The sequence below is a fragment of the Mobula hypostoma genome, chromosome 2 (genome assembly GCF_963921235.1).
Source record: "Mobula hypostoma chromosome 2, sMobHyp1.1, whole genome shotgun sequence".
Lineage (NCBI taxonomy): Eukaryota > Metazoa > Chordata > Chondrichthyes > Myliobatiformes > Myliobatidae > Mobula > Mobula hypostoma.
The window spans coordinates 73778474-73791010 of NC_086098.1; the positions used below are offsets into that span (position 1 = coordinate 73778474).

The 12537-nt window shown below is 43.6% G+C and overlaps 1 protein-coding gene across 1 annotated transcript in view; it reads left to right on the forward strand.

The window, feature by feature from the left end:
• Window positions 1–338: 338 nt before the first annotated feature.
• cln8 (CLN8 transmembrane ER and ERGIC protein) overlaps window positions 339–12537 on the forward strand; it is a 35972-nt gene continuing 23773 nt past the window's right edge. Inside the window, exon 1 of the mRNA XM_063071428.1 lies at window positions 339–379. The gene's annotated coding sequence lies outside the window, so the exon portion shown is untranslated. The remainder of the gene's footprint in view (window positions 380–12537) is intronic.

A 12537-nucleotide genomic window follows, 5' to 3' on the forward strand; every position in this document is an offset into this window, starting at 1 on the left:
GCCGCAGCTCGAAAGACCGGAAGGATATTCCGCGCTGTATCACTAAATAAATAAAATAAGTGCGTGTTGTTCTGGATTTCCGGCATCAGCAGACTCTCTCGTCTTTACGACTGACAGCGAAGCTTCAGGGCACGATCGGAGGAGCTGCGCCATGAATGCCAGGTTCTCCTCCCACGACAACTCCGCAGTTCCGCAGCATCCAATCAGTTCGTGAGCGTCATAGTCCAGCCCCGCCCCCTCTGACTTGTTTACCCTCTCCCTGCCGGATTGACGTCGCGGGCAGCCAATGACAAAGCGCAGACTTGGGCAGGGGAAGGGTACGTACGGTGAGTGGGTCACGTGGCGAAGCCGGCGGCGATGAGAGAGGACGCGGGAGGCGGTGAGTGCGGTCGGGGTCGGAGACCGAGACCCGGGGAACCGGTGTGGTGTGGTGTGGGGGAGTGGTATTCGGGGGACTGGGGAAAGGCGGAATCGGGAGTCTGGAGAGTTGCTGTGCGGCTTTGCATGTTGTGGGCTCGGCGGCACCGGAGAGGACGGTTTGGAGTTGCAGGATTTGAGGGTAGAACAGTGACTGGCGGTGGGAGGGTGGATCTCCTGAGACAGTGAGAGATGTTAGACCATAAGACGAGCAGAATTAGGTCATTCGGCTCTTCGAGTCTGTTCCACACGACACTGAAACAGGTCCAACTGGTCTATGTCGACTAAAAATTCCCATCTAAGTTAGTTATATTTGTCCTTGTTTGGCCCATATCTCTCTAAACCTTTCTTATCCATATACCTGTCCAAGTGTTTTAAACGCTGTCAGTATACCTACGTCAATCACTTCACCTAACAGCTGCATACACGTACTCTATGTGAAAAATATTCTCCTTAGGTTCCCATTAAATATCTCCCCTCGCACTGAAAACTTGTGTCTTCTAGTTATAAGGTCACTATTTATTCACCCATGAACTGCAGGAAACTGAGTAGTCTTATAGAAGAATATAATCAGAATCAGGTTTAATATCACAGGTATATGTCATTAAGTTTGTTATGCAGCAGCAGTAGGCTGTAATACATAATAAAATTGAATTATAGTAAAAATATATGCAAAAATGTAGTGAGGTAGTGTTCATGGGTTCAATGTCTATTCAGAAATCTGATAGCAGAGAGGGAAAAAACTGTTCCTGAATAATTGAGTGTGTGTCTTCAGGCTCCTGCCCACCCACCCTGTGGTAGCAATAAGAAGAGGGCATGCCTTGGGTGATGGGGGTCCTTAATGACGAATGCCACCTTTTTGAGGACTTGGTTCCAAAATGCATTAGGCTTGTTTAGATGTTCCTTTGTAAGCTTCTGACGCTGAATTTTGTGGTGAGGACACAGGAAAGGTTTTGTTCTGATGACTCTTCCATGATGGTCATATTTGTGCAAGTGTCGCTGCACAGTAGAACAGTGCACCACCACTCCAGAGTCTGCTAAATCTTCCTGAAGGTCTTTTGCAGTCAAACGGGGTTTCGATTTGCCTTTCTAGCAATCCTATGAGCAGTTCTCTTGGAAAATTATTTTGGTTTTCCAGACCTCAGCTTGACCTCCACCGTTCCTGTTAACTGCCATTTCTTAATTAGGTTACGAACTGAGGAAACAGCGACTTGAAAATGCTTTGCTATCTTCTTATAGCCTTCTCCTGCTTTGCGGGCATCATTTATTTTAATTTTCAGAGTGCTAGGCAGCTGCTTAGAGGAGCCCATGGCTGCTGATTGTTGGGACAAGGTTTGAGTATTTATAAAGCTTTGAAATTTGTATCACCTGGCCTTTCCTAAAGATGACTGTGAACAAACCATAGCCCTAACAAGCTAATTAAGGTCTGAGACCTTGATAAAAGTTACCTGAGAGCTCAAATCTCGTGGGGTGCCCAAACTTTTGCATGGTGCTCCTTTCTTTTTTTTTCACTCTAAAATTGTACAAAACAAAAATAATAATCTTGCTTAAAATGTTGAAAAGAATGTTTCATCTTTAACTTTATGACTTTTGGAAATCAGTTTATCTTCTACACCCTTAACTATTCACAGTAACAGAAATTTTGACCAGGGGCGCCCAAACTTTTGCATACCGCTGTACATATAGTCCTCTAATCCCAAGAAGGTTGGAAGCTGAAATTTTCGGATATCTCCAAGGCATTGTTTAGTTCCTAGATAATGTTAAGAGTTTAATCTAGGAACTGACATAGAAGAAAATTTGGTAAACCATATACACAGCATGTATGCGGAGCACATGTCACAAAGTTTCTGCTTATTATCCAGGATTGATGTTGAATCTAATTCAGTAACTCCAGAATTCTCTGACCTGTTTGGGTGCTTAATGGTCAGTGTTGACCGGTTGGATTAAAGGACAATATTCCTCAAAAGCTCTACTTATTACACAAAGATCAGGGTCAGTTTATTATCACTGTATATCATCACATTCAATCTTGAGATTCATTTTTTTGTGGGCATATTAAATCCAATAACCCTAATAGAATCACTGCACCAATAGGGCAGGCAACCAGTGTGGAAAAGCCAACAAACAGCAAATACAAAAAGAAAGAAAAAAGATAAATAAACAATAAATATTGAGAACAAGGGATGAAGAGTCCTTGAAAGTGACTCCATAGGCTGTGGGAGCAGTTCATTGAGGGGCGAGTGAAGTTATCCCCTTCGGTTCAAGAGCCTGTTGGTTGAGGGGTTATACCAGTTCCTGAACCTGGTGGTGTGAGTCCTGAGGTACCACCTTCCTAATGGCAATAGCAGGAAGAAAGCCTGACCAGGGTGGTGGATGTTCCTGATGTTGGATGCTGCTTTCTTATGACAACGCTCCATGTAAATGTGTTCAAAGGATTTGTTAGCTACATTTTTACATTAGGTCTTCGTGAATATTCGGCTTTTGAGAATGAAAATCAAATGTTTACTTAGTTGATTTAGAGAATTAATTTGCAGTGGTATTAGATATGAAGAAAATTGTCTGTTCTAATCGGCTCAGATAAGTAGAACTATGAAACCAAATTTGCTCTCTAAGTTTCCTTGGCAGAGTTGCCATTTAATAATGAAATAACTGGATTCCAACACCATATTTCTGAGATGTTAGTTTTATCATGACCTAATTTTTTCCTTCAATGGTTATGATACTAGAAGCTGAAAAAAAAAACCACAAGGGGAGTCTTGATTGTTTGGTTAAAGTAATCATTCACTTTTTTTTTCTGAGCTGTGAATTTCTTCAGAGTAAAGAAGAAAAAATCAGTGCCACAGATGGACCAGCCAACCAAGTGTTTGGTTTTGATAGCGGTATTGGTTTATTATTGTCACATGTACCAAGATACAGTCAAAAACTTGTATTGCATACTAATATTACAGATTAATCATTACACAGGGCATTGAGTTAGAGCTAAGTAAAACAATAACAATACAGAATAAGGTGTAAAATTACAGAGAATGTGCAGTGCAAGTGAACGATTAAGTACAAGATCATAATGAGGTAGATTGCGAGGCCAAGAGTTCATCTTATTTACAAGAGGTCTGTTCAAAAGTTTGATACAGGTGTGACAGAAGGTGTTCTTGAGCTTGGTGGTATATGCTTTCGGGCTTTTGTATCTTCTGCCTGATGGGAGGTGGAGAAGAGAGAATGTCCGTTGTGTGTGTGGGGGGGTGGGTGAGGGGGGTCTTTGATTATACAGGCTACTTTGCTGAGGCAGCAAGAAGTATAGAGTTTATAAGAGTGGAGGCTGGTTTCTGTAATGTGCTGAGCTGTGTCCACAACTCTGCAGTTTTTCTCAATCACATGCAGAGCAGATGCCGTACCTAGTCGTGATAATGTATCTCCCAACATTGGCAATTACCATGTTGATGTAATTGTTTCTGTTGCTATCGCCATCTCGTCAATGATACTAAAGGTAGAATTATCAGTGCAGTTTCAGTCAGGGCACTGTTTCATGCAAGATAACATATCCTCTTTAGTTTCCCCTTTATTTATTTATAACTTTCTGATCAACACAATGCTTGAGGAAGTGAAATCTTTAGCTAATTTTGTAGTTAGGGTTGGTAATCTGCTATAAATTCTCACAGAGAAAGAAAATTTGCAGAAACTATTTCAGCATTAGCAACACACATCAAAGTTGCTGGTGAACGCAGCAGGCCAGGCAGCATCTGTAGGAAGAGGTGCAGTCGACGTTTCAGGCCGAGACCCTTCGTCAGGACTAACTGAAGGAAGAGTGAGTAAGGGATTTGAAAGTTGGAGGGGGAGGGGGAGATCCGAAATGATAGGAGAAGACAGGAGGGGAAGGGATAGAGCCAAGAGCTGGACAGGTGATAGGCAAAAGGGGATACGAGAGGATCATGGGACAGGAGGTCCGGGAAGAAAGACAAAGAGTGGGGGGGTGGGGAACCCAGAGGATGGGCAAGAGGTATATTCAGAGGGACAGAGGGAGAAAAAGGAGAGTGAGAGAAAGAATGTGTGCATAAAAATAAGTAACAGATGATCCTCTCGTATCCCCTTTTACCTATCACCTGTCCAGCTCTTGGCTCTATCCCTCCCCCTCCTGTCTTCTCCTATCATTTTGCATCTCCCCCTCCCCCTCCAACTTTCAAATCCCTTACTCACTCTTCCTTCAGTTAGTCCTGACGAAGGGTCTCGGCCTGAAACGTCGTCTGCACCTCTTCCTACACATTCTGCCTGGCCTGCTGCGTTCACCAGCAACTTTGATGTGTGTTGCTTGAATTTCCAGCATCTGCAGAATTCCTGTTGTTTCTATTTCAGCATTATTTTATTTTGAATAAGTGAGTGAGATAAACATGTTGCCACAGTTAAATTGAAGGTTTCAAGAGCCGCTGAGTTGGCAGGTGAAGTTGTTGAGCTATTGAGCTCAGAGGAAGCAGAAGTCTTATTTGTGAAGTAGGTAAGTGGAACCGGACCAGCACTGGGAATGCTACAATTAGCTGTTAGTTTGCTGGGAATCCCAGGAGAGACAATTATTCGAGCTGGAATCATGCTTGTATGGACAGCTAGTGGCCAGCACTTGAAAATATTGATTTTTGATCACTCGGCTCGAAGAAAAAACTGTGGTGTCACAGGTAGACAGGGTGGTGAGGAAAGGTATAGTCAGTCAGGGCATTGAACTCAGGAGTTGTGATGCTACGTTACATTATGCAGGATGTTTGAGGCTGCTTCCTGGAGAGGCAGCTCCTTAGAGACTGGAGCTGAAGTTCGATGACCTTTGGCTTGTTAGGGAAAGTGAAGAGGTAATAGGAAGGAGCTACAAGGAGGTAGTCATCCCAAGGCTACAGGAGATAGATAAATGGGTGACTGTCAGGAGAGGAAAGGGAGAGTGCCAAATAGTGGAAAGCCCTGTGGCCATCCCCCTCAATGGCCGAGGGGGGAGGGGGAGATGGGGGAATGGTCCTATCTGGCAGAAGCAACAGCAGCCATGCCTCTGCCACTCACTCTGGCCCTGTGGTTCAAAAGGGTAGGGAACGCAAGATGATGGCAGCAGTAATAGGGGGCTCTATAGTTAGTGGACAGATAGGCAATTCTGTGGATGCAAAAAAGAAACTCGAAAGGTAGTTTGCCTCCTGGGTGCCAGGGTCTGCGATGTTTCTGAACACATCCACAATATCCTGAAAAGGGAGGGTGAGTAGCTAGAAGTCATTGGCGGCAATATGTACCACAACATAGGTAGAAAAAGGGAGGAGATCCTGAGAACAGAATACAGGAAAGAAGCTGAGAAGCAGGACCTCAAGTGTAGTAATCTTGGGATTGCTGCCTGTGCCACGTGACAGTGATGATAGGAATAGAATGAGGTGGAAGATATCCAAGATATCTTGAAGATGTCCTGATATCCTGAAGTGGGAGGGAGAGGAGCCAGAAGTCATGGTACATATAGGTACCAATGACATAGGTAGGAAAAGGGGAGAGGTCCTGAAAGGAGAACATAGGGAGTTGAGAAAAAGGACCGCAAAGGTAGTAATCTCGGGATTACTGCCTGTGCCACGCAACAGTGAGAGTAGGAATGTAATGAGGTGGAGGATGAATGTGTGGCTGAGGGATTGGAGCAGGGGGCAGGGATTCAAGTTTTTGGATCATTGGGAGCTCGTTTGGCGCAGGCGTGACCTGTACAAAAAGCACGGGTTACACTTGAATCCTAGGGGGGGGCCCAATATCCTGGCGGGGAGATTTGTGAAGGCTACCGAGGTGACTTTAAACTAGAATGGTTGTGGGGTGAGAATCAAATTGAAGAGACTAGGAGAGAGGAGGTTAGTTCGCAAATAGAGAAAGCTAGTAGACAGTGTGAGGGAGGATAGGCAGGGGACAGATCGAGAGCACTCAGACCGAAGATGTAGGGGAGAAGGAAGAAAAAGTTTGCTCCATTAAGGATAAAAAGAGAGTAAGAGGTGGAGAGTTTCTTAAATACATCTATTTTAATGTTAGGAGCATTGTAAGAAAGATGGATGAGCTTAGAGCATGGAGTGATACTTGGAAATATGATGTAGCTATTAGTGAAACGTGGTTGCAGGAGGGGTGTGATTGGCAACTAAATATTCCTGGATTTTGTTGCTTCAGGTGTGATAAAATGGGAGGGGCAAGAGGGGGAGGTGTTGCATTGCTTGTCAGAGAAAATATAACAGCGGTGCTCTGGCAGGATAGATTAGTGGACTCGTCTAGGGAGGCTATTTGGGTGGAATTGAGGAATAGGAAAGGTGTAGTGATGCTTATAGGGGTGTATTATAGACCACCTAATTGGGACTGAGAACTGGAGGAGCAAATTTGTAAGGAGATAGCAGATATTTGTAGTAAGCACAAGGTTGTGATTGTGGGACATTTTAATCTTCCACACATAGACTGGGAAGCCCATTCTGTAAAAGGACTGGATGGTTTGGAGTTTGTCAAATGTGTGCAAGATAGTTTTTTGCAGCAGTACATAGGGGTACCAACTTGAGAAGGGGCAGTGTTGGATCTCCTTTTAGGGAATGAGATAGGGCAGGTGACGGAGGTATGTGTTGGGGAGCACTTCGGGTCCAGTGATCACAATACCATTCGTTTCAATATAATTATAGAGAAGGATAGGACTGGATCCAGGGTTGAGATTTTTGATTGGAGAAAGGCTAACTTTGAGGAGATGCGAAAGGATTTAGAAGGAGTAGATTGGAACAATTTGTTTTATGGGAAGGATGTACTAGAGAAATGGAGGTCATTTAAAGTGAAATTTTGAGGGTACAGGATCTTTATGTTCCTGTTAGGTTGAAAGGAAAGGTTAAAAGTTTGAGAGAGCCATGGTTTTCAAGGGATATTGGAAACTTGCTTCGGAAAAAGAGAGATCTACAATAAATATAGGCAGCTTGGAGTTAATGAGGTGCCTCGAGGAATATAAAGAATGTAAAAAGAATTTTAAGAAAGAAATTAGAAAAGCTAAAAGAAGATACGAGACTGCTTTGGCAAGTAAGGTGAAAATGAATCCAAAGAGTTTCTATAGTTATATTAATAACAAAGGATAGTGAGGGATAAAATTGGTCCCTTAGAGAATCAGAGTGGATGGCTATGTGCGGAGCCAAAAGAGATGGGGGAGATTTTGAACAATTTCTTTTTGGTATTCACTAAGGAGAAGGATATTGAATTGTGTAAGGTAAAGGAAACAAGAAGGGTAGTTATGGAAAGTATGACGATTAAAGAACAGTAAGTACTGGTGCTTTTTAAGGAATATAAAAGTGGATAAGTCTCTGGGTCCGGACAAGATATTCCCTAGGACCTTGAGGGAAGTTGGTGTGGAAATAGCAGGGGCTCTGACAGAAATATTTCAAATGTCATTAGAAACGGGGATGGTGCGGGAGGATTGGCGTATTGCTCTTGTGGTTCCATTGTTTAAAAAGGGTTCCAAGAGTAAACCTAGCAATTATCGGCCTGTGAGTTTGACGTCAGTGGTGGGTAAATTGATGGAAAGTATTCTTAGAGGTGGTATATATAATTAACTGGATAGACAGGGTCTGATTAGGAACAGTCAACATGGATTTGTGCGTGGAAGGTCATGTTTGACAAATCTTACTGAATTGTTTGATGAGGTTACTTGGAAAGTTGACGAGGGTAAAGCGGTGGATGTTGTCTATATGGACTTCAGTAAGGCCTTTGGCAAGGTTCCAGATGGAAGGTTAGTTAGGAAGGTTCAATTGTTAGGCATTAATATGGAAGTAATAAAATGGATTCAGCAGTGGCTGGATGGGAGACGCCAGAGAGTAGTGATGGATAACTGTGTGTCAGATTGGAGGACGGTGTGTAGCGGTGTGCCTCAGCGATCTGTACTGGGGCCAATGTTTGTCATATATATTAATGATCTGGATGATGGGGTGGTAAATTGGATTAGTAAGTATGCAGATGATACTAAGATAGGTGGTGTTGTGGATAATGAAGTAGGTTTTCAAAGCTTGCAGAGAGATTTAGGCCAGTTAGAAGAGTGGGCTGAAAGATGCAGATGGATTTTAATGCTGAAAAATGTGAGGTGCTACATTTTGGTAGGACTAATCAAAATAGGACATACATGGTAAATGGTAGGACATTGAAGAATGCTGTAGAACAGAGGGATCTAGGAATAATGGTGCATAGTTCCCTGAAGGTGGAATCTCATGTGGATAGGGTGGTGAAGAAAGCTTTTGGTACGCTGGCCTTTATAAGTCAGAGCACTGAGTGCAGGAGTTAGGATGTAATGTTGAAATTGTATAAGGCATTGGTGAGGCCAAATTTAGAGTGTTGTGTACAGTTCTGGTCACCAAATTATAGGAAAGATGTCAATAAAGAGAGTACAGAGGAGATTTACTAAAACAGTGGTCCCCAACCACTGGGCCGCGGACCGGTACCAGGCCTCAGAGCATGCGCTACCGGGCCGCGAGGAAGCGATATGAGTCAGCTGCACCTTTCCTTATTCCGTCACGGCCACTGATCAGCCATTACGCATGCGAGGTCATGATCCGCGCGTCATCCGTGTCAGGATGGGAAGGCGATCAACTCCTCGAGCCTGCAAATGACGACGGGCTGAGAAGTATGTTTGACATAACATCTCTGTCTGCATTTTGGATCAAAGTCAAGGCTAAATATCCTGAGATTGCCACGAAAGCACTGAAAACATTGCTTCCAATTCCAACATTTTTCTGTGAAGCGGAGTTTTCTGCAATGAATGCAACGAAAACTAAATTGCGGAATAGACTGGACATAAGGAACCCCCTTCGAGTATCGCTGTCTCCCATCACCCCTCGATAGGACCGTGTTGTTGCAGGAAAACAAGCCCAGGGCTCCCACTGATTCAGCGATATTGGTGTGTTGCAATGATTTTATATATTCATACGGGGAAGATATGTGCTGTGCGTTTAATATCCAAATGTTACTTAAAATGTTATGATGCTATTGACTTAAAGTGACCTATATAACCATGTAACAATTACAGCACGGAAACAGGCCATCTCGGCCCTTCCAGTCCGTGCCGAATGCTACTCTCACCTAGTCCCACTGACCTGCACTCAGCCCATAACCTTCCATTTCTTTCCTGTCCATATACCTATCCAATTTTTCTTTAAATGATCATATCGAACTGCTTCTGCCACTTCTACTGGAAGTTCATTCAACACTTACTTCAAGCTCCCCTGATAATTGACTTTTCATTATATTCATGCGAGGAAAATATGCGCTGTGTTTAATATTAAAATTGAGTGTATTACCCACTTATCACCTATATTCCGGTAGTGATCAACACCCACCCCCACGAACAGAATCGCCATAAAGGATTTGCTTGGGGGGGGGGATCGGCAGGTCTCGAAGCGCATGCGCATTGGAGCCTGTGCAAGGCTTCATGGTCATTGTAGTCTTTTGGGTAAACAATGTATTTGACTGCTACTCTTGTCCGTTGGCAACCCTACCCCCCCCCCCCCCCCCGGTTGGCCGGTCCTCAAGAATATTGTCAATATTAAACCGGTCCGCAGTGCAAACAAGGTTGGGGACCCCTGTACTAAAATGTTGCCTGGGTTTCATCTGCTAGGTTGTAGAGAAAGGTTGAACAAGTTAGGTCTTTATTCTTTGGAGCGTAGAAGGTTGAGGGGGCACTTGATCGAGATGTTTAAAATTATGAGGGGGATAGATAGAGTTGACGTGGATAGGCTTTTTTCCATTGAGAGTGGGGGAGATTCAAACGAGGACGTGAGTTGAGAGTTAAAGAGTAAAAGCTTAGGAGTAACATGACGGGGAACAACTTTACTCAGAGAGTGGTAGCTGTGTGGAATGAGTTTCCAGCAGAAGTGGTTGAGGCAGGTTCGATGTTGTCATTTAAAGTTAAATTGGGTAGATATATGGACAGGAAAGGAATGGAGGGTTATGGGCTGAGTGCAGGTCGGTGGGACGAGGTGAGAGTAAGAGTTCGGCATGGACTAGCAGGGCCAAGATGGCCTGTTTCCATGCTGTAATTGTTGTATGGTTATATATGGTTATATGGTGGCAGATTTTGGATTATTGGGTTGCCTTATGGAACAGGTGTGGCCTGTACAAAAGGGACGGATTGCAGTTGAATCTACGGGGGACCAATAATCTTGCTGGCAGGTTTACTAGAGCTATTGGGAGTACTTTAAACTAATATGGCATAAGAACATAAGAAATAGGAGCGGAAGTTGGCCATCTGGCCCATCGAACCTGCTCCACCATTCTGACCATGGACTCATTTCCACCTACCTGCCTTTTGCCCAACCTTGTCTTAAATATATCTCGAGGGATGAGAACCAGTATGATGAGGATGAGCCACCGGGTTTACAAGTAAAGGAAAAATTTGCCTAACAAGTCTGTTAGAGTTCTTCGAGGAAGTAGCAGGTGGGGTGGACAAAAGAGGCAGTAGATGTCATTCACTTGGATATTCAGAAGGCATTTGATAAGGTACCACAAATGAGGCTGCTTAACAAGGTAAAATCCTGTGGTGTTACAGGAGCAATACTGGCATGGATAAAGGAATTGCTGACAGGCAGGAGGCAGCAAGTGGGAATAAAGGGAGCCTTTTCTTGTCGGCAGCCAGTGACTAGTGGTGTTCTTCGGGTCACTACTGGGACAGCTACTTTTCACATTGTTTGTCAGTGATTTTGATAATGAAATTGATGGCTTTGTGGCAAAACTGCAGATGATACAAGAGGAGGGGTAGGTAGTGCTGAGGAAGCAATGTGATTGCAACAGAACTTAGACAAATTGGAAGAATGGGCAAAAAAAGTGGCAGATAGAATACAGTGTTGGGAAATGTACGATAGTGCATTTTGGTATAAGGAACAATAGTACAGACTGTTATCTAAAAGGGGAGAAGGTTAAAACATCGGAGGTGCAGGGGTACTTAGTCCTTATGCAAGATTCCCAGAAGGTTAATTTATAGGTTGAGTCTGTGGTAAAGAAGGCAATTGCATTTATTCATGGAGAATAGAATATAAAAGCAAGGAGATAATGCTGAGGCTTTATATGACACTTGTCGGGCCACATTTGGAGTATTGTCAACAATTTTGGGCCCCACATCTCCGAAAGAATGTGTTTTCATTGGAGAGGGTCCGGAGGAGGTTTACAAAGATGATTTCGGGAATGAATCCGTTAACATAAGAGAAGTTTGGCAGCTTTGGGCCTGTACTCACTGGAATTCAGAAGAATGCGGAGAGGGATCTCATTGAAACTTACTGAATGTTGAAAGGACTAGATAAGGTGGATGTGGAGAGGATGTTTCCCATCGTGAGAGTATACAGAACTAGAGTGCACAGCCTCAAAATTGAGGGGTGACATTTTAGATGGAGGAATTTTTTTAGCCAGGGTGGTGAATCTGTGGAATGCTCAGCTACAGTCTACATTGGAAGCCAAGTCCCTGGGTATACTTAAGGTGGAAGTCCATGGGTATATTTAGGGTGGAGCTTGATAGTTTCCTGATCCGTCAGGGCATCAAAGTATATGGCAAAAAAAGCAGGTGTATGGGGTTGAGTGGGGTCTGGGATCACCCATGATAGAATGGCAGACAGACTTGATGGGCTGAGTAGCCTCATCTGCTCCTATGTCTTACGGAGTATTGTTTTCAGTTTTACTCACCATGCTGTGGGAAAGATGTCATTAAGCTGGAAAGAGTGCAAAAAAAGATTTATGAGAATGATTCCAGGACTCATGGGACTGAGTTATAGGGACGATTGGACAGTCTATAATTTCATTCATTGCAAGAATGAGGAATGACTTCATGGTAAATTTTATTATTAAAATACATATATGTGACCTTGTGGAAGTGTACAAAATCACGAGGGGTATAAGGAGAGTGAATTAGCCCAGTCTTTACCCAGGGTTGGGAAATCATGAACTGGAAGACATAGGTTTAAGGTGAGAGGCTGAAGATTTAGAAATGGGCAACTTTTTCCACCCAAAGAGTGGTCATTGCATGGAATGAGCTACGAGAGGAAGTGGTTGAGGTAGGTATAATAATAAGATTTAACACACATGGGTGGCGAAAGTTTAGAGGGAGACGGATCAAACACAGACAAATGGGACTAGCTTAGATTGGCATCG